Source organism: Pteronotus mesoamericanus, unplaced genomic scaffold, assembly GCF_021234165.1.
Source record: "Pteronotus mesoamericanus isolate MK-2021 breed Mesoamerican mustached bat unplaced genomic scaffold, CSHL_Meso_final contig_50, whole genome shotgun sequence".
NCBI lineage: Eukaryota > Metazoa > Chordata > Mammalia > Chiroptera > Mormoopidae > Pteronotus > Pteronotus mesoamericanus.
Genome location: NW_026555186.1, coordinates 42,896,139 through 42,923,644, shown reverse-complemented (window position 1 = coordinate 42,923,644; position 27,506 = coordinate 42,896,139). Strand labels below are relative to the sequence as shown.

General features: G+C 35.2%; 2 protein-coding genes across 2 annotated transcripts in view; one reads left to right on the top strand and one right to left on the bottom strand.

Annotated features, from left to right (window-relative positions):
- The window catches only part of SLF1 (SMC5-SMC6 complex localization factor 1), a 70,384-nt gene extending 69,101 nt beyond the window's left edge, over positions 1-1,283 (bottom strand). The window contains exon 1 of the mRNA XM_054578285.1: positions 1,183-1,283. The gene's annotated coding sequence lies outside the window, so the exon portion shown is untranslated. The remainder of the gene's footprint in view (positions 1-1,182) is intronic.
- Positions 1,284-1,372: 89 nt separating this feature from the next.
- KIAA0825 (KIAA0825 ortholog) overlaps positions 1,373-27,506 on the top strand; it is a 386,482-nt gene continuing 360,348 nt past the window's right edge. The window contains exon 1 of the mRNA XM_054578604.1: positions 1,373-1,448. The gene's annotated coding sequence lies outside the window, so the exon portion shown is untranslated. The remainder of the gene's footprint in view (positions 1,449-27,506) is intronic.

Sequence of the window (27,506 nt, the reverse complement as noted above, 5' to 3'; positions counted from 1 at the left end):
TGTCTTTAAAATGAAAATTTATACATTTAAGTATTTGAACATCTTAGTTCATTTAAATTAACTTTGAGTTAATTTAGGGCAAATTAATTCCCTTATAAAAATCCACCCAAACTACCTTGTACTGGAAACCTGCAATACAGGTTAGTCAAGCTTTCCTAAAATGGGAACTTCTTGCACATCAAAAGACACTTCTAGGAATTGAGGATGACGTAATAACAAACGAAAAAGTCCACAAGGTGCAGTGTGTCACATGTACACTGTAAACACTGTTTAAATTTTCATTCCTAAAGTGTCAACAGTAAAAATTTTTCTTTTTTTTCTTTTTCCTTTTGTTGGTGTAGAATAGTCATTTGTTTAAAGAGGGAGAGAGCGAGCAAGCGAACGCGCTTGGAGCTTCCAAAATCAAGCTCTTATTTCTGCGTCAAGTTCCGATATGGAGTACGCGCGGAAGGCCAAGTTTTTCTCAGCATTTCATCAGAGGCTTCGGAAACGGAAGAAATCTCAGAAATACCATTAAGTCTTGTTCCCAGCCTACAAGAGCTAAAACATTATAATCCTAGGGAACACAGACCCTCCCCCATTTAGGGGAACGTGTGTGTATATGTGTGTTATGTTTAAAGGCCTACAGTAGCAGCAGAGATAATGCTCACTACTATTTCAATACGTTTAAAAATTCTACTATGAAGAAAAGAATGGCACCATTTTCCTAGTCACAGGGAGGTGGGCCTGGGGGATCCCAGCCACCTGCAGTGACGCGAAATTATGGAAAGCAGCCAAGAATCTGGGACTCATTTTGAAGCCTCCCAGTCGGTTCTATGGAAACGAGAGACGCGGAGGCCTAGCGCCCGGCTGGCAGGGGACTGAGCTGTGGAGCAGCGCAAACAGGAGGCGGGGAAGCTGCTCAGCCTAGCTCTGCAGAGAGGGGGTCGGTGGCCATCCCCTCCGCAGCGCGGGCGGAGCGGGGCGGGGTCTGCGACTGCAGCCCACCTACGCGCGGGAGCCTCATCCTCGGGCGACTGAGAAGGAAAGACGGCTGCAGAAAGCGCAAGAGGCAGCGCCGCAGCTGCTCACCCCAGCCCTTTCCCAGCCTCACAGCCGGGAGTGGCAGAAACTTCGAGGGAACGGAGGGAACATCCCCACAGAGTCAGAGTACACTGTGTCTTCCGAGCTGAGGCCCTTTACCTTCCAGGCCGGAGTGTCTTGCTTCCTTCTGGTGGCGGTGGTGACAGGGAAGACGACTGGCGCTGCAGCACTCGCTGCTTCGCTAATCCGGGATCTGGGAAATAATTTCCCGCCGCGCGCCCATGGCCCCGGAAGCAGTTGTATCACTTCCGGGTGGTTGTCAGTGACGCTATCCAGCCGTCGTCAGGTGGTCTGAGAGGGCGCCGCGCTAGATTCTGGTGGGCTGGCCCAGCCTCCTGCTAGATCAGCGCAGGAGGTGAAATACGGTAAGTGATTTTTATGAGTTGCCTCTTGAGCCTGGTATTTCCGGTCAGAACGCCGTGCACCTTCTTTTCTGGACCTAGAAGTGAGCGGGAGAGGGTTCAACTAGGAGTCCCCATGCATCCCTGTGGCGCTTAGCCTTCTGTGCTGCTAGAGAAGGCCCTGAGATCTCGGCTTACCATCTTTTTCACTCTCAGTATCTATCTCCAAGTTGGAAATTGACCTCCCGTCTCCAAGTGTCCCTGCTGGGCAAGGCCGGAGGCACCGGTACCCTAACACGGTTTAGTACCGAGTCTCTACCAATAATCAAAAAGTGCTCTTACTCCCTTTGGCACGGCTTGTCATTCTCGATTTTCGAAAACTGCTTTACCATCCTTTTTCCTGAGTAGTCTTTCCATTGCCTTGGGATTTCAGTGCCTAAGAAGGAGACACCTTTTACAAACATTATGGAAGTGGGATGTGGGGGGAGGGCGGGTTCGTGCCTGTTTTAGAATTAATTCAACGTTCCCGCTGCTGCTTGAATTGAGTGAGAATGATCTTTATTTTTCCGGTTGCTATGAGCTAATGAGATAGAGAACAAGCTTAAAATTTCAAGCGTGGGCTTTAGATGCATGTTTCACCTTTTGGAAACACCACTGATCGGGAGGTGGGTGCGGCTTCTTGAAAGGAGTGCTGGCTCACTGCTCCAGGCTTCCTGGATAACTAAGGATACTGGAGAATTTTGGTTGGAGGCCTGAGGTTAGCCAGTATAGTTGTAATGAGAAATTGCTTCCAGCAAAAGAATAATGTGAGGCAAGATGCTCATTCAGCTGAAGATTAAAAACAAACAAACAAAAGTCCCCCCAAAACGTGATGTAGTAAACCTTGCAGACTCTTTATTGAGTAATGCAGCTTCTTCAGGTAAGTAGTTTTCATTCACTCACCACATTATATTTAAATAATATCTTTCTCTCCCTCTCTCTCTTTCTCTCTCTCTCCAGGAAAGCCAGATGATTGATTTTTTTTCTTTCAAAACGTCCAGCTGTAAAACAAGTTCTAGGGATAACTCTACCATAAAGAAAAATTCAATAAATATGTTCAATTCAAGGCCTCTGATGCATCAGCAAGTGCCTTTTTACCTTTTGAAAGTACCGCACCATGTTGGTTAATAATTGAACACATTTTTATAACTTCCTTTAATCCCAGTTTTGCCATTTTTATTGAATCTTATGTCTTTCCTTTTATTTCTCCAGTTGAAAGGATTGTAATAATTTAAGGGAGGTTATGTGTTTCTATATAGCAGCTAGTTTTTACGTAGGCACTGATTTTTAAAAAATCATTACTCTTGATTTGTGGTACCTCCTTTTAAATTAATATAGCCAGCCACTGATACTAACCACAAGTAGCTATTATCTGGCCTGGCACTTTACATTCATTATTTTATTTAAACTTACTACATTTCTACAAGAAAAATCATATTATCCCTACTTTGCAAATGTTTTAGATTGAGACTGAAAGATGTGTGACTGACACTCAAAGATGTTCCCACAAATTATTCAATTAAGTGGAAATTGAGATTTGAACCCAGTCTACCTGACACCACACTTCGGCTTCTTTGCCATGCTCATAATAACTCTAACAGAATCATTTTCACTCTCACATAAAATTGGATAGATAATGTGTCACATTCTTGTGTTAAGGAATTAGTTCCTATATTAATGTGTTAAGGATTAAGGAATGTATTAGGGATTTTAGGAATTACCATAAAGTATGACATGGACAATTCAGTTTCTTCTTTGTATTGATCCTTGGGCAGTTTTATTATCCTAATTCAAACAAATATAAGCAATCTAGAGACCATCAGCATATTGATGACCCTAAATCCAGATTATCAGCTATATCTTTAGGCAGCTTTTCACATACGTTTATATACATACACTCTTATGCATGGTGGGTATGTATGGAGAAAGAGAAAGTTAGTGAATGAGCACAAATTCATAAAATTGAATTTTGTAATGCCCTGTGAAGTGCTGTTATTATTTACTGGTCATTAGCAAAACTGTTCTCTCCTACTCATATAACCTTCAGACAGATGGTGATTATGATATATTTTAAGGGAATGTGCTTAATTAAACCTACCTATTCCAATATTCTGCTTGATGTAGAGAAATAGAAAGCGCCTAATTGTCAGAGAATTCACTAAAATATACTTGAAATGACCAATACTGGAAATGACAGAACAATTTTATCATTGCTTACTTTCTGCTATGCAGTGTTACATTTAATCCTTACAGCACTATAGGATTTTATCATCCTGCTTTTATAGATGAAAAAACTGTAGCAAAGGTAAGGTTTGTAAATCATCATAGGTTACACACAATCATGAAGTATCAGAGCTGTGGTTTGAGCCAATGTTGACTCCAAAGACCATAACCATTTTTTAAGTCCTTTTTTTAAATTATTGTTCAAATACAGTTATCCCAATTTTTTCCCCATTGCTCTCCCCCACTGTGCCCATCCCCCACTCCCAGTCAGTTCCCACCCTGTTGTCCAAGAACATGGGTCCTTTATTCGTGTTACTTGAGTAGACCCTTCCTTTTCTTTCCCCTGTTATCCTCCTACATTCTCCCCTCTGGTCACTGTCATTTTGTTTCTTATTTCCATGTGTCGGGTTCTTTTTGCTTGTTTGTTTTGTTCATTAGGTTCCACTTATTAGTGAGATCATGTGGTATTTGTCTTTTGCCATCCGGCTTATTTCACTTAGCATAATACTCTCCAGTTCCACCCACACTGTTGCGAAGGGTAGGCACTCCTTCCTTTCTACTGTGTAGTATTCCATAGTGTAAATGTACCACAGTTTTTCAAAGACCATAATCTTAACCACTTTGCTTTATGCCTCCATTTGAGTTTTAATCCTGGCTCGTCTACTAACTAGGTATATGTATACACAGGGAATTTTATTTCTCTGAAGATCATGTCTCTCATCTATAACATTCAGGGGTTGGATTAGATGGTCTATAAGGTCCCTTACAGCTCTAAGGTCCACTGACTTTAGTTGACCCTCAAGTGTTAATATAGCAGTTCTAGTGTACTAGAAAACCATGAATGGAATCTTACATGTATTTATTGGTTTCTTCAACATTAGTAGAGGTACAATTATGTTTTTGTAATGGAAAGAACAAGACCAAAATTTAAGCAAAAGAAAAAAACTCAGCCATGCTTTTTGCTAGCTTATGACCCCAGTAAGTTAATGAACCTTGTGAGTTTGTTTTCACTTGTGAAATGGATCTATGAGAGTGCCGTGAGGGTTAAGTGCAGTGATAAATGTAAAGCCTCATACTGTCTGACGCACAGTTGCCATTAAACAAGTATTAATTCTCTTTCCCCCTAATCTTGTGAGGATAAGAGAAGATTGGTGGATATAAAAATGCTTTATAAATTAGACAAAGGTGAAAATATTTTCACTTACAGTCTACCAGGAAAGATAAAGGTATATACATGAATAGTTATTGTATTATTAGGGACAATTTACATAGGATCATTGAACGCAAAACATGGTGGTAACACAGACAAGAAATTTGCTTCTAGGAGGACAATGAGGAAAGGCATCATGAAGAAGGTAACAGCCTTAAAGGATGGTGAGGATTTTGGTAGGGGGACAAGATGGAAGAATGTTCCATTGAAGGATGAAAAGGTGTCAGAAAAGAAAAAAGTGACTACTTCACTTCAGATGTGTAGGCTAATAGTAAAGGTAAAAAAGCTGAGTTTAGGGTAAGTTCTGGATAACAGTGTGGTCATGCTAAAGATATTAGGCTTTTCACAATAAACAATGAACTAGGATGAGGCGGAGGGTGGGGTTGCCGTTTGATTTCTTTGTTGTGGAAATAATACCCGTTTGATACAGAAATAAGCATATACAAACAAATGAAAAATTGCCAATGATCCCACTCCAGCCCCAGCTCTTCACTTGCCCACTGATCCCTGTCCCCATCTGGGTCCCCTCCTGGCTGAGGAGCACCTATCTCTTTCTGGTGAACTCTGCTCAGGCTGGCGCGGAAGTGGAAAGGAGCTCTGAAGGGACGTCTGTCTCTCTGTTTCAGGGCCTCCACCCTGAGGGGACATGGACTCACATTGGGGCTGTTCCATAAGCACATAGGGAGGGTGGGAGCTTGGTGCTGGGACGCATCTCTGATGGCACTGGCACTGGGGTTTGAGCCTCTCTCAACCTCTAAGGTCTTCTCGCCCCTTCTTCCTGTCTTCTTGCCCCTTCTTGCTGTCTCCTCCAGGCCTCCTGATCTTTCCTGATGCCTGTGACTGGAAGCAACCATTTGCTTCTCTCTGAGCCTCAGTTTTCCCATCTAAAGTCACAGGGTGAACTGGGTAGAGGACCCTTGGGCCCTTCCCTCCCAGGAGTAATTCTAGAACCCCCATGGTGGGATCAAACTTGGATCTGCCTCCCCTTCCTGGGCCGTGGCCCTCCAGGATCACCCCTGTCTGCTCCATGACCTTCTGTGATACCTTCTCTATAAAAAGCAAAACAAAACAAAACACACACGCACAAACCTATCCCCTTTCTAGCATTGGAATACCATTGAGTTAGTCCCAGGCTGTTCAAAAGCAGTCTCTGCCAGTCAGAATGCAGACTGCTGCTAGGCTGTCCCTTGTTTTTTTCTGGGAAACAGGATTTCATCATTAGAAGTAAAGATTCTGCAGATCGCTGACTTGCCTCATCAGGTAACTCTGGTTAAGGAAAGTTTTTGAGTCTGGGGTAAAAGGCAAAATTCATAAGTTTATTATAAAGCCTGAGAACATGGGAAGAGAATACTGCCTCCCAGCCTCATTTGTGGATAAGTTATTGGAGACAGGTTTTTGAAACAATGCTCCAGCTATTTCCCCATAAACTTTTGTTAAAATACAAGTAAACAAGGAGAGAGGCAGCTCAGGAAATATTTTAAATGGCTCCTGTAGTGTCTATATGTTTACATACACCCCCACAGGAACTGAGAACAAACACATACAGCTGTTTAAATCCTTTGGGGACTTTTTGCTGAATTAAGTTCTTCTGAAAATTATCTAATTGTCATTTTGATTAATTAGGCAAAGGAGTATAATGTAAAAGAGCTGAATTCAGAGAACACCTGAGCATGAGCTCAAACTCATGAACTTCTATGATCTTGAAGAAGTTATTTAAATTCTTTGAGCCCCAATTTGTTTATTTGTAAAATGGTAGTATCTATGGTAACTATGAATTTATTAGTATTAAATGTGATAATGTGTGTAAACACATAGGCATCAGAAAAGTTATATTAGAGATTGATCTCGTATTTTTTTGTTGTTTAATAAAGTCTAATTGCTTTAAAATAAGGTCTGCGGCTCCAATTGTGAAGTCAAACAGAACTTAGTTCAAATCCCAGCTCTGTCACTAGTTGTGTGACCCCGGGAAAGTTACTTTTCTACTCTTTCCATATTTGTAAAATGGGCATAGTAATGTCTTCACAGGGCTTTTGTGGAGATTAAATGAAAAAATGATGCATAAAGTTTAATATGGTGGCTGGACTTGGAAGCACTTTATATTGGCTCAAATTCTCAAAGAATCAGATGCCAAGAGGGGTTTAGATAGACAAGGGGAAAGTACTTGTGAAGGATGAAGAAGGGAGCTAGAGTGGGAAGACAGTGCCTTCAATGCAAGTCTAACACTCTGAAGTACTAGAGGAAGAAAGACAGGAGAGAAGCATAAGTAAATTCTTAAACTGCTTCTGTAAGCAGGCCCATGGGGAATCCTTGAGCCAAAGTCTTCTGTTAGAGGAATGTCGTGTCACCCCAGTACTTGATGTAACGTTAGCTATTAGTAAAGATAATTAACATTTGGCACAAGCTATAATTTACAGGTGTGTTTAAATTTCAACTTTTGAATTTTAGTGCCTGTCTCCACTTCCCCTAAGAAAAGTACAATCCCTGCTGCCAGACATCGACCTAATCATTTGAGGCACATGTTCTCAGACTAACAACTTCTTATATTTCATAATAGTTTTGTTAGCCAGAGAACTATTAAAGAAATTAAAAGATCTCTTCTAAGTAACAGTTGAAAAATGCAAACAGCTAAGCAACTGATTTTTGATATTACATGGTTAAACACAAACTGTTCTGTAAATTTTTAAATTCAGGTAGCCAATAAATACAGCAATCTTAACCAGCTGAGTAATGTTAATATCCGTAGCCTAAACTTAAATTTCCATTTTCTTAACAAAGATACTTCTGTGATTAAAAAGATCAAGATACAGTTTTGTCTGGGTCTGCTTCCCCTTTTATTGTTCTTAATAAGCAATTGTAGAGATCAGTCAGTTCACTGCTTTTCAAAGGCAGGTCACAACCCCTTCAATTCGGTGACTATGAGCCTGCATGTTTGTTTCAGATATGTGTGGCTTCAGGATTTGGATATAAAATGTTTGTTACTGTAAATCACAGTTGAATTTTAAAGCAAAAGATTTAAACTAATTTCCTTTATCTTACATTAGGAATTGAGGACTAAAGAGGTAATTTAACTTGCCCAGATGACTTGAAACATGTGATTTAAACCAGAAGTTAGGTCTTAAGAATCTAAATTTAGAGCATTTTTTTGTGTCATGCTTCCAGGAAAAGGCTTCTTATTCCAAGAAGAGGCTTCTTGTTTGCTATATTTACAATTACTGTTTTCCAGTTGGGTAATAGGATAGTTTTTTCTGTCACTTTCATTATTTTTTGCTAAGATTACTAAGAGGAACTCTTCCATTAAGTGTAGGGGAAGTTGTTTCTAGAATTCAGCAGCCATACTGAATTTCCTGTCCATTTTCTTTTTGGGGGAGCACAGCTAATGCAACGGTTTAAGACTAGAGTTACCTGATTTAAACTGAGGAGTGATGGAAGCTCTTTCTGAAGTGCATCATACCAATAAGGTTTTAATTTTTCCTAATACCAGCGAATATTATTTTGTGCTTCATTGTCATGACATTCTTTACCCATTTTCTTTGCATTTTTAGACTTCAGTTCGCCAAGTATTTTTTTGTTTTTAAAATACAAGTTCTGTGTAAAATCACATAATTTATTCCTTTATAATTTTAAAAAATATTATTCTTTCATTTTCTAGCATATATTTATACCTGCCCTTAAAAATGCCTATAAGCAATTTAGCAATGGTGAGCTCTGTTCTCTACTGTTCAGAGATTTGACTGGGGAAGAGTTTCAGAAAGGACTGACTGTTTATAATAGGAGCCCTCCTTCTAGGCGCCGTTCTTGTGTTGCCTGCTGTGCCCTGATATCATTGAGGTTGTCTGTGCTCATTGTTTTGATTAGGTTTACCTGGTAACTTAAACTCTTTCTGGGGCTTTCTCATTTAGCTAACTCAGCAGTTCTCAAACATTGAGTTTCAGGAGTCCTTTATACTTAAAAATTATTGATTACCTCAAGTAGTTTTTATGTATATAAGTATACTTATTTTTATTATAAATTAAAATTATTTTTAAAAGATATAATTCAATAATAAAGCCATACATAGTAATGTAAGTAGTATTTTAAAATAACTACATATTTTTCCAAAACAAAAATTGTAATGGAAGAGTAGCATTGTTTTATATTTTTGCAGTCTCTTTAATGTCTGGCTCAATAGAAGAGAGCTGAATGCACAGATTTGTTTCTGCCTTCAATCTGTTACAGTATGTTGTTTTGGTTAAAGTGAACAAAATCCAACCTCAAACAGACATGTAGTTGGAAAAGTAAAGAGTATTTCAATGTCCTTTTCACCAGAACATTAACAAGTGAGTTTCTTAAAGTGTAATTACAATGTGGACTCTGAAATCATATCAATGAACTTTCTGTGCTGTTATTTTAAAATTCCTTGGTCTGTCTTGAACTTTGAATGAATCTCTACAAACACATGATGCATAGGCCATATGGAAAAAAATTGATTCATTGAGGTATGCTGATCTTTCAAATCTTAATTACTTCATTATACAATATCAAAAAATTGCATGTTAATATCACCAGCAGTCTCACCAGGAAAATCTTAAAATACTGAGAAACTGTCCATATAACAACATATGAATTTTCCAAAGTTTTTATTTTTGCTTTGAAAGCTCTAACTTTATTGTTAACAATATTGTCTAATATTTTCCTTGAAATGACAGTCCAGTTTGGTTGATTTTGAGAAAAACCTGTGATGTACTTAAAAGGTTAATAGAATTACTAATTTTTACTACCTCTTCATTAAATGAACCTAGCATTCTTTTTTATTGCAACTGTGTCACAGTGAAAAAATATGACCCCCTAAAGATGCCTACTTTCAAGTCCCTGGAACCTGTGAATGTTACATAACATGGCAAAAGGAAGTTAAACTTGTTAATCAGTTTACCTTAAAATAGTGGGTTTATCCTGGATTATCCAAATCGGTTCAGTGTAATCATAGTGGTTCTCAAAAATGGAAGGAAACAGGAGATGAATTCAGAGTAATTTAATGTGCAAAGGACGGAAATGGTCCAGGACCCAAGAAATGAGAGCAGCTTCTAAGGGCTAGAAAATGCAAGGGAACAGTGGATTTATCCCAGAGCCTCCAGAAAAGAATGCAGCCCTGCCAGTCATTGGTTTTAGCCTAGTGAGACCCTATTCACACTTACGACCTAGAGAACTGTGAGTAAATTTGTGGTAACTTTTTACAACAGCAATAGAAAACTAATACAACTAATACAATGTGAGGACTAGGTCATCATTGCTTTTGCACTATTAGTACAAATGTCAACCTAGTGAAATGGCATAAAATGTCTTATTATGAAAATAATTTTGACCTTGAGAATTCCCTAAAAGACCGTTGAGGCTCCATCAGGAAGCTGTGTACCACACATTGAGATCTATTATTTAGCTTTTTCTTTGTACTTTCTTTGTGTCAACCACTAGTTTGGGTTCTGGGATGAAATAATAAGGAGGAAACAGTCCCTGTTTTGAAAAGATTATAATCTAATGGTTGGAAGAGGTAAGCAAATCAGTGATTGCAGATATCATAGGATGATAAGTGCCCTAACTGATAATGTCCTCAAGGGAAGGAAAGAAACCTAATTAACTGTCTTCATGTGCTTTCAGTTTAGTGGGAGACATCACAAAATAACTACAAAATGCAAAGTGCTGTTAAGGAAATATCTTCACTGACAGGGCAGGGGAGAGACATTTCCATTTGGCAGTGAATGGGACTTGAATTTCTCCACACTTTCCCCAGCACTTGTTATTGTATATCTTTTATTTATAGCCACTCTGGTGAGCTGTGAAGTTGTACCTTACATGATCTCAACTTTCATTTATCTAAGTCAAGAAGATTGACACATATGATTTCTTTTAAGAATTTTATATTTTTTAGCATTTATATTTAGGACTTCGATCAGTTTTGAATTAAATTTTGAACATCTTTTGATGGAGTCTGACTTCATATTGTGGCATGTTGCCATCCAGTTGTCTCAGCAACATTTCTTGAAAAGACTAATCTTTCCCTATTGAATTTTCTTGAAACCCTCATCAGAAATCAATTGGATATTGTATGGGTTTATTTCTGGACTCTCAGTTCCACTGCATTGATTACATGTCTATCCTTATCCTATCCAGGCACACAGCCTCAATTACTGGTAGCTCTGTAATAAGTTTTGAAAATGGGAAATGTGAGTTCTCTAACTTTGTTCTTTTAAAAGATGTTTTGGTTATTCTGCGTTCCTTGTACTTCCATATGGATTTTAAGATCAGTTTGTTAATTTTTGCAAAATAGGCAGCTGGGATTTTGATAGGGATTGCCTTGAATATGTAGATTGATTTGGGAAGTGTTGCTACTTTAGCAAATCTTTCAATACATAAACATGGACTTTTCATTTATTTGGGTCTAATTCAGTTTCTTTCAATGATGTTGTGTAGTTTTTAGTGAACAAGTCTTGCAGTTTTGTTGTTGTTGCTGTTAAATTTTTCCTAAATGTTTTATTCTATTTAGTGCTATTGTAAATGAAATTGTTTTCCTAATTTTATTTTCAAAATGTTAATTGCTATTGTATAGAAATACAATTGATTTTTGTTTATGAATCTTATATCCTGCAATCTTTGTTGAATGTATTTATTAGCTCCAATAGTTTGAGTTTTTGTTTGTTTTAAAATCCCTTAGGATTTTCTACACACAAGACCTTGTCATCTATAAGTAGATACTTGTACTTCTCCCTCCAGTCTGGATGCCTTCTGTTTACTTTTCTTGCCTAATTGCCTTGGCTAGAACTTCCAATGAAATGTTAAACAGAAGTGCTAAAAATACACATTCTTGTCCTGTTCCTGATCTTAAGAGAAAAGCTTTCAGTCTTTTACTATTAAGTATGAAGTCAGCTGGGGTTTTTTTATAGATATCCTTTATCAGGTTAAAGAAGTTCCCTCCTACTCTAGTTTGTTGAGTGTTTTTATCATGAATGAGTGTTGGATTTTAACACATTCTCTCTGAATATACGTGGATTATTATGTAGTTTTTGTCCTTTATTATATTAATGAAATGTATTACATTGACTTATTTTCCTGTGTAGATTCAACCTTACATTCTTGGGATAAATTACACTTAGTCATGGTGTATAATTCTTTTATTATTTTGCCAACATTTTGCCTCCATATTTCTAGAGACGTTTGTCTACAGTTTTCTTGTAATGTTTTTGTCTCATTTTGGTATCAGGATAATACTGGCCTCGGAGAATGAGCTGGTAAGTGTTGCCTCCTTTCCTGTTTTTTTGGAAGAATCTGTGAAGGATTGATGTTAGTTCTTTAATTTTTTGGTAGAATTCACCAGCCAGTGAAGCCATCTGGCCCTGAGCTCCTCTTTGTGGGAAAGTTTTCAATTATTAATTCAATCTGCTTACTTGTTAAAGGTCTACTCGTATTATTTTAATCTTCCTCACTCATGTCAGTACTTTGTGTCTTTCTAGGAATTTGTTCATCTAGGTTATATAATTTGATGATATACATTTGCTTTTAATATCCCTTTATAATTATTTCTGTAAGGCCAGTAATAACGTACCCTCTTTTATTCCTAATTTTAGTAATTTGAGCTAAAATTTGTCATTTGAACATGTTTTCAAAGTATCAATTTTAGTTTCATTAATTTTTTTCTATTGGCTTTCTATCCTTTTTTATTTATTCCCAGTCTAATATTTATTGTTTCCTTCCTTCTGCTTGCTCTGGGTTTGCTTGCTCTTCTTTTTTCTAGTTTCTTAAGGTTGAAGGTTAGTGTATTGATTTTAGATCTTTCTTTGATAATATAAGCAGTTAGCCTGCACTTTTATGTTCTTGTGATGTGTGTGTTTGGCTTTGTTATTGAGGTGATACTGTCATGGAGTGAATTAGGAAGCTTTCTTTCCTTTGTTTTCTGAGAGTCTGTGAAATGTTAGTATAATTTCATGGAATTTACCAGTGAAGCTCTTGCAACTTTTCCTTGTGGGAAGATTTCTTAATTAGTAATTCAATTTCTTTACTTATTTTAGGTCTGTTCCATTTTCACATTTCTTAAGACAGTTTTAGTCATTTATATCTTTCTAAAGAAAATGTCCATAAAGTTGTTCGTTGTGTTGTCTCAGAATCCTTTGATTTCTGTATGGTCAGTAGTGGCATCTTTTTCATTATTTTGGTAATTTGTATCTTTTTTTCTCTTGATCAATCTAGATAAAGGTTTGCTGTTTTATTGATCTTTTCAAAGAACCAACTTTTGATTTCATTTTGTCTATTATGTTTTTCTTTTCTATTTTATTTATTTTAGCTATAACCTTTTGTGTTACACGTCTCCTTGCTTAGGGTGTGGTTTGCTCTCTTTTTCCTGGTGATCAAATCTTATGTTACCTATTTGTGATCTTTCTTCTTTTCTGATATAAGTGGAATGATAGATTTCCTTTTAAACACTGCTTTTTATGTATCCCATAAAATGTGAGATGTTGTGTTTTATCATTCAGTAAAATATATTTTCTAATATCCCTTGTGATTTCTTTTTTTGACATTGATATTTAGAAGTATGCTCTTTACCTTCCAAATATTAGGGGTTTTCCAAGATTTATTTTTGCTATCAATTTCTGATTTATTTCTGTTGTACTCTTAGAACATTTTATAATCTATTCCCTTAAAATTTATTGAAGTTTGTTTTATGATGTGGCATATGATCCATTTTGAAAAATGTTTTTTGGCGTTTGAAAAAGTGTGTATCCCTCAATTATTAAGTGGAGTGGTCTATAAATGTGAGTTAGGTTGAATAGGTGAACAGTGTTCAGATATTCCAAACTCTTGCTGATTTTCTATTTAATCCTGTCCATTATTGAATGCAGAGTTTTGAAATATCTAACTATAATAGTTGATTTATTTCTTTTTTTGATTCCATCATTATTTTCTCCATTGATTATAGTGCTTTGTTTTAGGTGGATCTACATTTATGAGCATTATATCTTTCTGATGTATTTTCCCTTTTATCATTTTGAAATGTGTTTTTCTCAAACACTACTTTTTAAAGCCTATTTTCTTTAATATTAGTGTAGTAACTCCAGCTCTATTGTAGTTACTGTTTGCATCACATATCTTTTTCTATCTTTTTACTTTTAATCTATTGTTTGTATTTGAATGTAAAAATATGTCTCATAGATGACACATAGTTGGATCTTGCTTTCTTTATCTAGTCTGACAGTTTTTGCTTTTGATTGAGATATTTAGACCATTCACATTTAATGTATTTATTGCTCTGGTTAGACTTACATTTTCCATTATGCTTCATTTTTAGATGACTCCTGTCTTTTTTATTCCCCCTTTCTACCTTCACTGCCTTCTTTTATATTAAATAAATATTTTTAGTGTATGCACATTTAAATTTCTAGTGCAACTTTACCTTTTAAAAAGTTATTTTCTAAGTGTTTGCTCTGGAGAATATATTCTACATTTTAATTTACCACTGCCAACTAAATACAATCCAGTTAATACAAACTTAATTTTGACAAAATATAGAAACCTTGTTCTAATGTAGTTCTATTCCTTCCTCCCATTTCCGCTATTATTGTCATATGTATTATATCTCTACATGCTATAAACTAAATAATACATTTTAATAGTTATTGTTTTACACAATCTATGCCTGTTTTAAAAAAAATCAATGAAAATCAATGAAATAATGTTTCAGAGTCTTTCATATTAACCCACAATTTTACCATCAGTGTTATTTTCTTTTAACTTGAAAATTTCCTTTACTATTTAAGACGACTCTGCTAGCAACAAATTTTCAATCTTTATTTTGTCTTCAGTTTTAAAAGTGATGGCTTTATTTGCCTTCAATTTAAAGTATAGTTATTCTTGATATAGAATATTTGGTAGACAATTTGTTTTCAGCACTTTGAATTTCTCATTCTACTGACTTCTGGCCTCCATTGTCTCATCAATGCTCACCTTCCTGCGATGAGTTAGTTTTTTCTTGTTGCTTTCAGTTTCTTTGTCTTTGTTCTTTAAGTTTGATTATGTTATGTCTAGATATTGATTTCTTCATATTTGTCTTACTTGGAGTCCTTTGAACTTCTTTGATGAGAGATTTTTTTTTTATCTAATGTGGTATGTTTTTGTCCCTTATTTCTTCGCGTGTGTGTGTGTGTGTGTGTATATATATATATACACATATATATATTTTTTTTCCCCCCTACTTATCTGTCTCCTTCTGGGATGCTATTACATATTTGTTGGTATGGTTATTATTGTCTCAAATGTCTCTTGAGTTTTCGCTCATTTTTTAAAATTCTTTTTTCTCTCATTTACTTATTTTTTTTTTCTTACCCAGAGTCAGATATTTAACTACAGATGAAAAGAAAGCAGTTGCTTATACAAAAAAGATAGGAGAGGGAGATTCAGTGTTTCCTGGACAAATCTTAAATAATTGGATATTTTAGCTTCACTTCTTACTCCACACTTCTGCCAGAGATATCAGGTTATTCCCTTCATTGCAGTGCTCTCTGCAGACATTCTGTAATTTGGCTTTTCCTGCTCTGTTTCTCCTGTGAATGTTTATCCATCTATCTTACCTTGTACAAATTTGTAGGGAGGGCTTGCTCATTCTCTTCAGTGTTATGCATTTACATCCTCTCCCTCCACCCCAATATACACCTTTATTATCTTATTAAGAGGATCTCTGGAGGACGATGGGGAAAAATACACACTGATTGACCTTCCTAATGAAAAATTTTGTGCACATATTTTTAAATAGTTGCAATGCATTATGTACATGCTATCTTGGGTTCTGTTTTCACTTATCCATTTAAGGGTGTTGTACACTGCTCTACTTCATAATTATTGCTTATAGTCAATTATGACATTTTTAATGAAACGGTTTATTGTATCTATACTATTACTATAATGGTTGTTATTTTAGTTAATGCCTCCTTTTCTTTCCCCTTTCCTCCATCCTGTCATCATGTATTTTACCTTTCCTCAGGTAACCAATGCTAACATAGACAGTGCAGAACAGGAAGTGTTAATTTTTTCCTTTGGTCAAGCTGATTCAATGAGAGCTCTCAGGAAGAATGGTTCACGCTAGGGCAAGCTGACATTATCATCAAGAAAGTAATTTCAGGTATTTATGGGTTTTCCAAAAAACTGTATGATTTTAGCTGTAGAGTTAGGCTATGCATTGTATGTCTATAATGGCTTCCCGGGGTTGGCATCTCCACGTTAGTTCTTAAGTGGAAGTGAACCACATTCCTTGTAATAGTTCCTCTATTTCCCCTTTTGTTCACAGTTACTTCACAGAGTGCTAAAGTTTTCCATGAGGGTTCTTGTCTGTTTCTGATAAAATATAAACTGAAAATCAGCTTCGGATAGTAGGTGTTAGTAACATTAAATCCTATATGTAAGGCACCAGAGAAAACCCAAAAAATATGAGGACAATGAATAAATGTCAAAAGAAACACGGGACTTTCTTCATGTAGGTTTTCTAGTCAACCTAGGCCCAACTAAAGGTCATTTTGGCTGATTATAGATAACAAAATAGTCTTTTCTAGTAGAAAGTACATTTATTGCTTAATTGTTTTTTCTTTTAGTAAGGCAAGATAAACAAGAAGTGTAGTTTTGGGAATGAAGAAGTAAAACTCATTATTTGTACATGCTGTAAAACTACAGAAAAAAATAGAGTTTAGCAAATATCCTGTATAAAAACATCAATATACAAAATTACACAAATACATATATAAACAAAAACAAAGCTTTTGCAAGGAGATATTTAAATTTACATTCAAATATGAAATGCCTAGAAAAACATCTAACATAATTAAAGATGTACAAGACTCTCATGGGGAAAGTAGGAAAGCATTACTATGTAACTATAAGACCTCAATAATTGGAAGGATATAAAATATACATGACTTGGAAAACTCAACAATTTACTTGTGCCTAATTTAATTAATGTGATCCCAATCAAATTTCTATCTTTTTTGATGGGGAAGAGGAAATACTTGACAGAAGATTCTGAAATTATATGGAAAGACAAAGGTTCAATAGCTAAGAATAACAACAGTGTACTTTGGTGCAGGGAAAGACAAACAGACTGGTGGAAACTTACTAGTGAAAGTGTATCCTGTGGACCCACCCACAGCATTGGTATAGCATTACCTGGGAGCTTGTTAGAAATATGAAATCTCAGGCCCCAGCTCCAGATCAACTGAATCAGTCTGTTTGAACAAGATAACCCAGAAGAGTGGGGAAAAGATGGCTTTAATGAGCTGTTATGGGGCAACTAACTGGTAACTAAACAGGAAACAAGTAATTGTATTAAAAGGCACTGCTTGTTCTATATTGTGTAAACCATCCTTATTCTCTGTGATCTACATTTCATTAGAAACATTTGAAAAGTCAATGAAAATAAAAGGAATGTTTTGAATATGCATTTTCCTAGGAGCCTCTGTTACCCACGTGCTTGTAAGCTGTGGATCATCTTGTTAATAAGCTTTTCTTAGGTATTCCAACTTCAGCATTTCTTTATGTATCTTCAGCATCTCTTGGATCAAGGCTGTATGTCATAACCTAATCAGAGTACTGTCACTACGGATGTAGAGGACTAATGTTGTGACTATGCTCCCTCCATTGTGGCAGTAGTAAAGTTTTATCTAATTATTTTGTAGGTGTATTTTGTATATTTTGGAAAAAAATCTGCTGAAAATCCTAAAGAAAGGGCAGCTTTTACTGACAAGTCAGAAGGAAATAATTTTCCACCTACTTAAGATTAAAAGACCAGCTCATTCTTAGCATCTGCTGAAGCAAAATTAGGTAAGAAATGTTTTCCTTCATATTTTGAATAATTTGTACTCTGCCTACTTCATTTCCTTGAAGGCTTCTGTAATTCTATTCCTTTGGCCTCTAAGAGAAATACAGTTCACATTTTCCTTTAGGAAGCTAGCATGCTAACCAGCTGTCAGCCTCATGATGTACCTGATCTCCCATGTCAGGGGAAGCACAATTCAATTTTAAACTAAGTCTGCACAACAGTGCAGCAGGGCTGCCAGCATCTCTCTTTGTCTCTTTCTTTGACATTCTTCCTTTACCCAAACAGTATAGTTTTATTTTTAAATCCTTTGTGTGAGGTGAAACCACCACTAACTATCTTTGCTTATCTTTAGTTAAAAATCAATGAATTGAATGAAATATAACCTGTAACTATTTCTGCAACCCTTTCTCATTTCTAGAAAATAAAATACCACTGCTTGTTTAACTTATGACTTGTCTAAACATGTTGAAATCATTGACTATAAAGCATAACACTCAGACCCTGAGAAAGAACTGTCACAAGTTCAGTCAAAAGGGAGAGAGGAATAATTTATAAAAGGCACTGCGGATAATGATGCCAGCCAGTTATTTTAAAATGCATCCATATCACATTTTAATGAATTAGATTTATCAACAGCAAATGTTTTATGCACCACTTCTAATAAAAGTGGCACGCGAGGAAAGGAGTGCTTTGAGGTTGGCTTCTTCAAAGCTTTCCGAGTATCTTCAATTCAAAGATATTTTTTAAATAATAGATATTTTTAAAACATATTTAAATAATATTAAGGTTGTGACACAAACACCAAATGACAATATTCAGGAGTTTCAAAGCAGAAGCTGACATGCCATCACTATTTCACATAGTGACTTTTTTAAATTAGGAGTGTAACAGGCTGATTTGGGGATTGTATGTCAGTTTAACCTTAAATTTTCTTGTTGTTTTGGTTGGTGTCACAACCTTAATGTCATCTTTTGAAATAGGTTTCCGCATTTCCTTTGGTTTGGGGTCATTAAAAAATGCATATGATAAACCTAAGAGGTATAAGTAAGCCACACTGAAGTAGAATTCCTTGCTTGTCTGGTGTTGAAAGATAGTTAATACCTGCCTCGTAAGTAGAAAAAGTTGGCTGAGGCATTTAGTGAATTTCTGTTTTTCAGGAATTTCATTCAGGCTAATATAAACCCAAATAACAAGATGCGATATTGATATAATTCTGTTCATTTTCTATTATCCTTGTACCATTAATGCTAACCATTTGATCTTGGTGGGTATTACCTCCTTAGATGTTAAGAATCACAATTTTCACAATTGCTATTTTTTTCCACTAAAATTTCAAGTTGAACCTAATAATTACTTCATTTGAAGAATTCTTATTCAGTGTAGTTGAGTATAGGTAAACCCTGCCTTAAAAATTTCATATGGCAGACGTTTTTATAAAGCACTGTTATGCAGAGTTTTGAAAATAAAATCTTGCTTTCTAAAGTAACACTTGTTACTTTGGTTAAAATTTTTCAGGTGTCACACTGGACATTAAAGGAGCAGTCAGGATTATTCTGGAGGGAAAGAGAAAGGGAAGAGAGGAGGAGGGAGAGAATCATCTACTCAAATTCCTCTCCTTTTTTTGATTCTTATCTGTCATGATCTGCCAAAGCAGGTCTGCATTGCCTATGCTGAATCTAGTTTTAATTTAGAAAAATGAACATTAGAATCTGTCACACAGTTGTCTTTTTTCAGCACCTGTGTTAGAGAAATAAAAGATGAAAAGAGAAGCAAATTGTTTATTGATCTTTTCCTGCTGACTCATAAGGATACTGAGCAGCCCAAAACACTTCCATAGCTCACATCTCCTCCTTGATTGAACCACCAGATTTTATTCTTCCTGGCTTTTGTCAACGACTGGGCAAACATTAATAATCTTTCTTTCCTAGTATACTTCATCTCTTATCTCTTACACACACACACACGTGTGTGTGTATCTATTTTTCAAGCAGTGTTGAATTTGAGAAATTTCTAATAGTTTTCATTTAGAACAGTGCTGTGGAGTTTTATCTTCATTTCTGGTCCTGATTTTACTTTTCCTACCCATTGGATCCTCCCATGTCACATCATTATTAAATCATCACAATTCTAACAAGTAATATTCTTTCTGAACCCCAATCCTCAGCAATAAGAGGTAAGCATGCTTCATTGTGTAGTGGTTTGAAAATATATACAGTTGTGCGTGAAGGTTTTAGCTACGTTCTCCAAAGTTATTTAAACTATATTAGTGCCTTTGTTTGAACAAATTTTTAAAATCATTATTACTGTTTATACTAATACTAGTTCAGATTTCTATTTGATAAAAATAAAAATTTGGGCCAAAAATTCAGAGGAAGCTTTCTAAATTTAGAGGAGAATATTCAAATGAGTGAATTATAACTCAGTGTATACCTGCAATATAAAAAAGTTTTCTGACAGAGAAACTAAATATTCTCCTTAAATATTATAGGCCAAGCCAGCTTCTTGCAAAGTCATTTAGAGCAGTTTCAGATTTATGTATTTCATAAAGCTGGGTAGCAATTCTAACTTATTTATATATGTCCTTCAATGAACAGTCATGTTCTAGTAACTGCCTAGAAAAGAATGACAAAATTTTATTTAGTGTTTCTGCTACATCAGACAATTCTATAAATGGCTTTCTAACAGGGTACAATGTATGTTTTTAATAGTTTTCTGTAATATTAAGATATAATACATATTGAGTACTTTCTATATGCCAGTGACTTATCTAAGTACTCTCCATGGATTATTTCATGTAATCCTCATAACAACTCTTTAATGATCTCATTATTTTATAGATGCTGTAGAGGCACATGAAGAGGATGTTACAAAACTAGTAAAATAATGGAGCTTCCCAGCTCAGACACAAGTAATCTGACCCCAGAGCTTGCACTCTAAGCCCTCACTACTACAAGTATGGTCCCCCAGACACTTGTTAGAAATTTAGAATCTCAGGCCCCAACCTAGACCTTCTGAAGATTTACATTTTTAACAAGATTCCCAGGTTATTAACAGCTTAAAGTTTGGGAAGCACACCTCTAAATCACTATGCTAGCCTGTCCTTATAAACAGAATTAAGTATCTTTTAAAACAGATTCCCCATTTTTATGTGTAATGTGTTACTGAAATCCCATCTTTATGCTCTTTTGGGTATTCTTATCGTAAAGTATCTTATAATAAAATCTAATAACTAAACATGAGCAGGGATCTAAAGTAGATCCCAGTTATCTTGAAATCAATTGTGTAAAGAACAGAAAAAAAAAAAAAACAACAAAACAACCCCAACCCAGATTATAAACAGCAAGGCTTTCAGCAGTGGCAACTAACTACTTCAGCATCTGAGACTTTCTATCAATGCAGTCATAGTGAAGCACATTGCCTTTGAGTACAGACTCTAGAGACAGGCTGCCTAGATTTGAATCTCAGTTTCTACTTGCTGAGGGACCTCAGGAAAGTTATAGATAGATTCCTGTGTCTCAGCTTCATCATCTGGGAAATTAAGTCTAAAATGGTACATCACAAGATTGTTGTGAAGATGAAATGAGTTAATCCATGTAAAGGATTTAGAACAGGGCCTTATATGAGGTAAGTGCATAAATGTTAGCTACTTTAGTTGTTAGCTGTGATTCCCATCTCGGAGTAGAATACGTTCACGTCTTGGTTATCAATTAGCAATAAATTGACAAATATATTTATATATATTGTTAGCAGAACTCATGACATAAAGGCTTATTTTTGCTGTTAGAGTCCAAATTATAAACTTCAGTTTTTGTATTTTCTGAAAACTATTTGTGGCACTTCCTGCCTGTGAATTCTGCTAAATGTCACTTGACTGTGATACTTAACCTGTTAAATCCAGTGAGATCAATTCAAAATCAAAATAAAATGTTAACAGTATATTGAAATTCTACATTTTCTTTGCTTTTAAACTGAAAAAAGATCATGATTGTAAGTCCATTTGGCCAACCACTTGCATAAGAAATACAGAAAAATTAGGTGGATAAAGATGTTTGTTTAAAGGCTGAATGCTCCAAGAAACTTTATTTCCTTCACTATGAACATAATTCTGAAATTAGTCATGGTAGTCTTTAGGAGAGTAATAGTTTTATATGCAGGTGTTCACTTAACTTTTCAAGAATATGTCTAATGTGGGAATTAAGATTGCATATGTCTGGAAAGTACCATTTTGAAAGCTCATTTGTTAAAGGCACTGAGATAAGAATAGTTGGTGAAAAGAATGCCCTGGGAAACTTTTAAATTGCCAATTCCAGGACTCATCTCCAGAGAGTTCCAATTCACTGGGCCTAGGATGGGGCCTACATATTTGAGTTTTTAACAAGTGGCTGAGGTAATTCCACTTAAATTATTCTTGGACTGTACTTTGAGAAACACTGCTATAGAGGCGGAGACATAAATTGAAAAAAGCTTTTGTTGACTACCAATTCTGTTTTTCAACATTGTCCTCTTTGATACTTGTTTTTCCAAGCCTCCGATCCTGCTTAGTATATCTTTGGTGTTTCTCCTACCTCTTGTTAGTATTCTCCATGCCAATCATTAATTTTCCTCTTTTCTCTTTTTTACCCTTTCTCAAAGAACATAGCTTCTGGATTTGTTTGTCGTATTTTTTTAGATGATTCTACAAAGTGACCACAAAGGTCTCTTTGTAATCTAAAAATCTTAACCACAATGCAGGTATTGAAATCAATTTGGAGATTGTGGGAAGCATTTTAAAAAAAGAAAAAAATAAGGAGTAATAGGGAGAGAAAGAAAAAGACTAGAGTAAAATAAAAGGAAGTATTAAAGGTAAGTAATATTTCGTGAAGCTTTTAACATATGTGTGTGCACACATACGCATTAGATTGCAATGCATTTTTTAAAACCTGGGGTTCATAGTCCAAAAATTTTGAAAGATGCTCTCTGAGTCTTGGTGTTCTGAACTTCAGAGTGGTATTATGAGCACTATGTTTTCTCATGCATTTCCCTCCCATACCTCCTCCATCTCTATTCTGGACAATTTCATTCATATAATCCACTCAGAGTCATTGTGTCTAGAACTGAAATTGCAAGGGCTTTTTATCACTATTTTCTTACTAAGTTTTAAAAGTCTATTCATAAATTATCATTCTGTCATCCAGATGAAAGTTTCAGAACTTCCTTTGTAGTCATTCAGCTCTTGCTACATACACTTCCCTGTAGCCTCATCTCACAACCTTTGTCTGTTCTTGGACTACAACCAGCAGAAAACCAAGTGGGCAACCAGAGTGGTCACCCACTCCCCAGCTAGCTTTTTGAAGGCTGTCACAGACATGCACTGGATGGTATTTTTGGCTTGTCTTCAGCAAGACCATATGAGCCTTTGACCACAAGCATGACCTGCTCTATATGATGCTCACTTCTTTTTCTTAGTCACTACTGTCATAATTGGTCTGTTCCTGCACTGATTTTTATTGTCAAGGAAGGACCACACCCTATCTTTTACCTTTTCCTAGTTTCTAATGACATATCCACAAGTTTTCTGCCTCTTAACATAACTTTATAATTTTTAGTTGTCCTGCTTGGTCTTTCTGAAGATGTGGGTCTAAAGTCCAAGCTTGTTGATGCCTGGGACATATAGCACCTGCTTGGGTTTCTTTGAGCTATAATTTCCTGCCTCAGTAACTCCAGGCTATCTATTTATGCTCTGGAAAGTCTTTTCAAAATCTCTCTTTCCTTTTCTTATGGCCTCATCCTCTTCCTATTCATCATATCCTTCAACTGGATTAATTCACTATCCTAATTGATCTTCCCACTTCTATTTTTTTCTCCCCATGCCAAACCATTGTAACACCCTGTTTGATAAATATTTATAAACACTTGTCATGTACTGCCTTAATTAAAAACATATGACTCACTGTTTTGTACAGGATAAATTTCAAATATATTTTTCTTAGAGGGAAAAAAAAAGGTTTTAGCATACCTCGCTGGCCATTGCATTCTTCCTTAATTTTATCTTTCACTGTTTTCATCCATAAACTGTCTGCTCTGGCTTTCCCACACAGTCTCATTTATACTCCAGGGATTTTCTCATCATCTGAATTACCAGGGACCCCTACTGGTGGTAGTTCATGAATCCGGAGCAGGTTCCTGTGGCTGGGTTCCAGGAGTGGAATCCCAGGAAATGCAAAGAAAATTCAAGAAAGGGACCTCATCACACATTGGTAACACACAACTGAGTAAAATCTGGTTGTGGAAGAGGGAAATAAGTAATAGATGAACTCATTATTTACTCTTCAATTTGTTATCTATCTGGGGCTTCTTATGTCTTTTCTTTACTAGTTGTTGGGTCATTCCCAGAATTGGAGAGTGCTTGAACCTATATATAAAGAGAGATTAAATGTCTCCAACTGTGGGTCCTATGAGGCTTTGGGGAAGGTCACTGGATTACTACCTTTAGAATGCCTTTATCTTCCGTTTTCTTGGTGGCTTGACTTTCCTATCTCCATCTGCCCATATGGAACTTCCCATTGCAGGATCCTAGATCATTTGTTACTTGTGCCACTCAGTTAATACTAAAATAGTTAATGTTTTTTGATATTTTTGTGTGTTTACATTTTTTGCTTCTTATATGTCAAAAATAAGATATGCTCATTATAGTAAGTTCAAACAAAATTACAAGACTATGAAGAGTAAAAAAATCCCTTTTCCTTTTCCCTTTTCAGTTCCATCACCCATAGATTGTCACTGTTAATAGCTTGTTGAGTTTCCTTTCTGATTTTTTTGTATGGTTCATCTGTTTGTTTTGAAAGTATTATGCTGTATATACAGTTCTACAACTTAAACTTACTTTTTAAAATGAAATAATGCAGTTTTCTGGAAATATTTACTGTGTCATGCCACATGGAGCTAGATGATAGTTTTTTATAGCTGCATAAGTTCCACTTTATATATGTCATATTGTCATTTAAAATAGCACATAATAATGACATCTTGTCATATATACAATTTGCCCAGGATTGTTTTGTTTTATGCCTTTTGACCTGATATTTCACCTGGTTTAACATTTGTCTCAGATTTTTCATTTTTGAATAAAGTATTATTTAATAATTGCATCTAAATAAACTAGGTTAGGTTTAGGTAGATCTACACTTTGTATTTCCACATTGTGACACAGTCTCATATGTGAGATGTCAGTGTAGTGAACAGAATTCTCACTTTAACATATGGTTAAATTGGCAATATCTCATTTTTCTTTTCCAGCTCCCTTCCAGAAGTAATACTATAAGCTAACACATTTTTTAAGGGCATCACAAAAGGTACTTGCTGGTAGAATAATTGCACACTGGCATGAGCAGTTAGGTATATCTAACTTTTTCAGCTTTTGTGTGATGGTGATGGCAAAAATATTCGAAGCTACCACCTCTGCTGTCACTTGATGTTCTAGCCAGTTCTGCTGGACACATGCCCTGGCCCATGGATCCCACAGTTTGTTGGCCTTTATTTAATTTTGCCATAGAGTGAATACATTAAATACTGTTGCTATGAGGGTTTTATCATGTATCATGTAGTATAAATCTACAACTACCTATTTACTATTAGGTAACACTTTTTTATTTTGTAATAACCCTTTTAAAGACAGTAATTGAAAAAAAACACACACATGGCAGAGCACATTTAACAGTTAGTACTGAATTTCCTATGACTTGATGAAAAGAATTCATGTGTAACTCACATTTGATGGGGGCTATCATGACATCACTGGTCACATGAACACAAGACAACATCACTCTGCTGAAGAAGATCAACATCTACTACACAGCCTTCTTTTAAGACTGTGCCTGCAAATACTACACTTCAATACTAGCTGCAGAAGGTATATTTGTGTGCCCCTCTGTGAAACATGACTTTTCATTTAGATTAAGTAATGGTTCTAAATTAATCTCAGTTTCAGATTTTCTTGTGTATGTATGAAAGGTAAATAATAACTGTTAATATATTGGCTTCATTAAAAGAATTCTATCAACAGCCCTGGTTGGTATAGCTCACTGGATTGAGTGCCAATCCGTGAACCAAAGGGTCACCCGTTCAGTTCCCAGTCAGGGCACATTCCTGGGTTGCCAGCTAAGTCCCTGGTAGGGGACGTGCAAGAGGCAACCACACATTGATGTTTCTCTCCCTCTCTTTCTCTCTTCCTTCCTCTCTGTCTAAAAATAAATAAATAAAATGTTTTAAAAATATTTTTTAAAAGAATTCTATCAACAGTTAAATGATACCAGCTTTACATCAGTATCATTGAATATTTTTAATTTTAAAAATCAATTCCAATAGCTCAAATTTTATGTCTAATTCATAGGATCAAAGCACTTAGAAATTCATTCTGTAAAAGGCTTCTGTAAAAAAAGAAATACCAAACATTACATACTGTTATAATTTGAAATACAAACTGCAACATGATAAAATTATTTGGCTTTGGTGATGTTAAAAATATGTTGTGGTGAAGGGAGAGTAATGGAGGAAAAAATGGGGGCAACTGTAATTGAACAACAATGAAAAAATTTTAAAAAATTTGTTGTGGTAGAACATAACATCATAAACATTTTTAAAATAAATGTGAAACCTATGGAGAAAACTATTCTTGGAATATGTTTGATGAACATTGTAATTCATAATAGCATTCAATAATCTGCAAAATCTACCAATCTAAGTAGAAGACATAGTTGTCAAAAAGTACAAATGTGTTTATATGTAGACAAGATAACCAACTTATAGATTTTTGTGATTGGACTGATGTAAAGAAAACAAAAATAATTTAGCTGTGACAGTATACATTTTCTTTCTTTGGATTTTAGAAACGTTTGAGACTTTGAAAAATTACTTTATAAATCAGTTTGTTTTCTACCATGGTATTAAATATGCTTGTAAAAATGTCCTCTCAATTTTGGTTGCAAGCTACTTTAAAATCTGTTAGAAATACTTAATCAAAGCATTTAACAAATGGAAGGCAAAAATATTAGTTTATATGAAACTTTTAGGGAATTGCAGTTATTGAAAGATGAAGAAAAGCTCACAAATTGGAAGACATTGAAATGCATCCACATGAAATCAAAGTGGGAACTGAACAAATTTAATGATGGTAACTCAAATAGTGTACAAGATTTAATTGTGAAATTCCAGATTTTTATTTTGAATTATCTAGACTTATGGGAAAACTCTTTTGATGGAACTCATCTTTTTAATTGAATCATTCAGAATGAAGTTAAACAATTTTGCAGTATCCAAATTTAGTTTTTAAAACATTGAAGACAATTATGAACATTTGATGAAGTTTTTTTAAAAAAAATTATTGTTAAAAAAAGGCATTCTGTAAGGGAGGAAAAAGTATTACCTATAAAAATATTTAAGCTAAAATATTTATGTATTTCATTATTAAAAACTGAAAATATTCTCCACTAGAAAATTTTGCTCTGAATTTAATAAATTCATTAGGTAGCTTAGCACCTCAGAGAAGGTATATTGAAGAATCAGTTGAAGACATCAACAATTTAAAATTTACTAACCCTAAAATGCAACTTGGAAAAATATAAAAATAATACAATATTATAAAAAAATTTCTTCAGAAAAGTAAGTGACAGATACAACTAAGAAATTGATTAAAAGTATATGAAAGTGCGTCAAGAATCATGTTTCTATATTTCTAATCAAATAATATAAATATTTTTTACTTTTATGAGCACAGTTGTAAGATTTCTTTTAAAGAATGCTAGTTTTGAAA